The sequence below is a fragment of the Mirounga angustirostris genome, unplaced genomic scaffold (assembly GCF_029215605.1).
Source record: "Mirounga angustirostris isolate CCGP_5_RB_7025 unplaced genomic scaffold, mMirAng1.0.hap1 SCAF_17, whole genome shotgun sequence".
Taxonomy (NCBI): Eukaryota; Metazoa; Chordata; class Mammalia; order Carnivora; family Phocidae; genus Mirounga; species Mirounga angustirostris.
This window is the reverse complement of record NW_026991725.1, coordinates 34669898-34674965: the sequence shown is the minus strand read 5'-3', so window position 1 is coordinate 34674965 and position 5068 is coordinate 34669898.

Genomic DNA, 5068 nt, shown 5'->3' with positions numbered 1-5068 from the left:
AACACCTGAAGTATATAAAATCTAAGGTTAACATGGATTTTATGTTGTCCTTTGGGGCAGGAAAATATAAAACCTGAGCTCCAGGAATGGCCTACTTCCTGTTTTTACTGGTCATAAATGTTTCGTACTGGAAGCAGGTGGCAGAGAGACCCAGAACGGAGTAACTCCCAGCAAGTCTCTTGCCTAGATGTGAGGGCAACCTCCCTTTCCATACTGAAACCATATTAGAACACCTGCACAGAAAACCCACTGGGTCCTCAGCCCCATTTCAAGTGTATCATTTGATGATTTTTAGTAAATGTACCCAGTTGAGGATCTGTCACTGTAATTCTAATTTAGAACATTTCTATCACCCCAATAAGAACCCTTTGCCCCTTTACAGTTAATCCCTGTTTCTGCCTCATCCCCAAGTAACCACTCATCTCCTCCCTTCTTTCCTTCCTTCCCTTCTTTCTTTCTTTCTTTCTTTCTTTCTTTCTTTCTTTCTTTCTTTCTTTCTTTCTTTCTTTTTTGTCTCTCTAAATTTGTATTTTCTGGATATTTCATATATGTGGAATCATACTGCATGTGGTCTTTGGTGCCTGGCTTATTTCACTTAGCATAATGCTTTCAAGGTTCATCCACGTTGTAGCCTGTCAGTCCTTTACTGTATTATTGCCAAACAGTATTCCACTGTATGGAAACAGCATAGTCTATTCAGTCTTTCACTAGTTAATGAACATTTGAATTGTTTCCAGCTTTTGCCTGTCATGAATCCTGTTGCTATGAACACATGTGTACATGTTTTTTGTGTGGCCATAAGTTTTCATTTCTGTGGGGTCGAAACCTAGGCATGGAATTTCTGGCTTATATGAGAAATTTATGTTGAACTTCTTAAGAAACTGTCTCACTGTTTTCCAGAGCATTGAGCCATATTACATTTCTAGCAGCAAAGTATGAGAGTTCCTGATTCTCTACATTTATTATTGTCAGTCTGTTTTTGTTTGTTTTTTTTTTTTTATCACCAGCCTGTAGGTGTGAAATAGTATCTCACTGTGGCTTAAACTTGCATTTCCCCAGTGACTAATGACATTGAGAAGCTTTTCACAAGCTTACTACCCATTCATATATTTTCTTGGTGCAGTGTTTCACATGAGTTGGTTTCTTTTTAATGTAAAAATGGTCTTAATGCTTCTTTCTCCAAACTGACCTCACTTAAGCATGTCCTGACAATGTAAAACTCTCAAAGACCCAAGCACTCCGCAAGAGGACTTAAGAATATTAATAGTAGATAAAGCAGTGAATACACTATTAGGAAACACAAGTTTCATTTTACAGTATATAATAAAAATGCTTCGCTGCCCTAAAAGTTTTCCATTAATTAACTTAAATTTCAACTGGCACAGTTCACTTTTGTTTCTTTTCCTTTACTTTCTTTGCCCCAGCCCTCCCAATTTGTCAGTATTGCTGTAAACCTAAACCTCATGGAAGGCTATTATAACATCAGGAACAGATGGTGAAAGTTTCCATAAAACAGAAAGGGAAACAGACTTGTCAGAGTGAGGTAAGTAAACACAGAGCACATGAATGGTGAGAACTGAAATCGAGTGTTAAGTACGAATTAAAAATAGAAAGCATAACTGCTAAACTTGTTTTGGAAAGAAGTGATCCTTTTAGAATATGGCTATTAAAAAGCATGCATAAACCCGATGTTATTTTTATTTATCTTTGGAACATGGCCATTCGCAATTATTTGGGACAATAAGCCAAACATTCACCAACAGCAAAACAGAGTAGAAGAGATTATCTAGATCATTTAGTAACAATCTCAAGTTTAATGGGGGAATGCCTTCTGTTGTGTCTTAATAAAAATTTAAAAAAATGTTTACATGAATAAATAAGGAGACAATTATTCTCTTCTCCAATTCTCTTTCAATGTATGCTCACAATTGTTAAAAGGAAGCCAGACAATGACCACTTCTTTTTCTCTGTGTTTCTTCTATTGCCAGAGAGAGAGTAGATGGAACCATCACCATTTTGCCCATCCTTAGGCTATTCATTGGATTGAGCCAGAAGACTCCTACCTTGTCTGTTGCTATTATTGTGGCTTTTCTTTATTTGTTTTTCTCACTTAATATCCATATTTGGAAGGAAATAAAAAGACTTAAGATTTACTCAAGCTTCCATTTCCTCTTCACAAAATAGGATAGGGAAGAAAACGTGAACTCTTCTCTTGATGATGGGAGGAAACTATTTTTTCATTTTGGGGTCATGCATTGTTTTTGTGCAGCACTTCAAAGTGTCTCCCCCTGTGTGGATGTTCTCAATGACTCACAAAGAATATGACATAAGAGAAAAGGCCAGAGGAAGCATACCTGTCAAATTTGCTCACAACCACGTCTGAAACGTAGGCCAGTGTCTCGGACACCATCAGTATAGTCAGCAACTCATAAATATTTGTTGGCTGATTATATGACTAAACAAGAGGTAGCTGAAGATAAATTATTTTTGAAAACCTTAAATAAGTTAGCTCTTGTTTGACTAGATGGGCACTTTAATATTTAAAAATAAATCATTAGGGGAAAAAAAAGAGACCGGTACATCCCAAATTTGAAACATTTAACTAGAAGACATAGAAGATCCCTTCAATGTCATCAGTCACTATGCTATGATTCAAGGCCCTTCATGTTAACTGAAAACTGTCCATTATTTTTTTAAGATTTTATTTGTTTATTTGAGAGAGAGAGAGTGAGCAAGTGAGAGAGCACAAGCAAGGGGAACGGCAGAGGGAGAGGGAGAAGCAGGCTCCCCACTGAGCAGGGACACCAATGGAGGGCTCAGTCCCAGGACCCTGGGATCATGACCTGAGCCAAAGTCAGACGCTTAACTGGCTGAACCACCCAGGGTCTCCGACAACTGTCCATGAAACAATAGTTTTGCAAACATCTTGCACATCTCCCCTCCAATCCCCAGCCTTTCCTCTACACACACAGTCTAGAATATGGTACTTTATAGCAGCCAATATACAATGAGGAGTAGAGAACACACAGAGGACAAGCAACAGACAACTTGCAATTTTTTTGTCTTCCAAGAATCATATCCCCTCTTCCCGAATCCATCCCTGTCTACAAAACAATTACTGGTATACACAGTATATTACATATGATAAAATTATAAATTATATATATAATTTATAATTATATATATAATTATATATAATTATAAAAATTTATAGAGTACTTTGGCCCACTGTCAAATAATAGCTAACAATGATACAGACTAATCTTTAAGTAATTTGGTGTTAACAATATGCCCAGTATTCTGCTAAATTAGATTTTCTAAAGCTCTGATTATCTAGTCAGCTACTAATATGCATATGATGTCCATTCATAAATGATCAATACTTAATTGCATTAAGAGTGGGAGGAATTAGTGATTAATTCTAATTCCAGAAGAAAATAATTTTTCTACCTGTCAGTTTGGCCTTGTAGACTTTTGTACCTGGCAAAGTTCCCTAATTATTTAATTAGACTGGTGTTAAGAACAAGCACATAATCACATAATTGATGTCAGAAAGGAAAATATTTTTTAAAATATAATAAAAACAGTGATAGCAACTATTTAGTTTCTCTTTTAGTCACGAACTTGGATAATCACAGGCTTTATAGAATAACAATACATGTCACATACATATAGAGGACACCACAGGAATGGTTACTATTATTATCTGTGGGCTCTCCAATGTACAAAATACTTTCATATACATTATCTCACAGAATGATATATACCTCACCGTATAATTATGAGAGTTACTGTACCCACCTACAGATTACAAAATTGAGACTTGGCTCAACAAGGCAAGTACATACCACTAGTAAGCGAGGGAGTAAAGGTTTAAACCTGGTTTTATTTAATTCTGAATACCACACGCTTTTGTGATACATCTTTTGGTTTCACAAGTAGGAGAGTGCTTAAGAAGATGCTTTAGATAAACAAATCAATACTAATTAGTCATGTTGAGGAAAACATTTACATAAAACAATTACATCTCTAAGAGGTGCAATTGAAGAGACATTTCTTGCAGATGTGTCTCTTCATTAAAACTCCTTAGGTGTTGGGCGCCTGGGTGGCTCAGTTGGTTAAGCAACTGCCTTCGGTTCAGGTCATGATCCTGGAGTCCCGGGATCGAGTCCCGCATCGGGCTCCCTGCTCGGCAGGGAGTCTGCTTCTCCCTCTGACCCTCCTCCCTCTCATGCTGTCTCTCATTCTCGCTCTCAAATAAATAAAATCTTTAAAAAAAAAAAAAAAAAAAAACTCCTTAGGTGTTAACAGAATATTTTGAGACCAAAATCTAAGAGACAAAGACAGTGAGACTTAATATTTTCACGTCCCAGCCTGAATGTGCCAATTCCTTTATTTATATCAGCATATCGCTTTCCTTTCGTAATATGTAAATGAAAAGGGGACTAGCAGACCTAGAGGAAATAGGTATGAATCATTTAATCTTGAACCTCAAATGTGGTATAAAGACCTTGAAATTCCATAGTTTGGTTTATTTATTTTTGCCTTACTTGAGGTACATTTCTCGATTCCACTCTTGGCCACACCACTCTCACCTGTGAATGAGAACCACGGGAACTGAGAGGCTGTAGACCAAGCTAACTTTCTTGGATGGATGTTATCTTCACTGTCACCTCGAAGGTCCAACTCTAGCCACTTACTTTAGATTCTCCCCACTGGCAGTCAACACAGAAAGTGAGACTCCCACAGCAAGGGCTAGAAATAGCTCAAAGATAGTGACTTCGGTTTTATGACAGGAGTCTTTGATAGAGCTTGGAATTTAGGGTGAAGTCCACCCCACAATTTTTAGGTAAAAGGACCCACTTCATCCTTGAGCCATGGAGCATTTGGTTGGCAGTGTTGCAGAGTAGGATGGGCACAGACTTCTTTGGTCAAACAGCCCTAACCTGGGGTCCCAGTTCTCCCACTTTGTGACTAGACCTGAGCAGAATCCCAGAAGGTAATTGTAAAAATCAAACAGAAATATTCTTTTGGGCAGTGGCTGTCATATTACCAATAAACATATTAT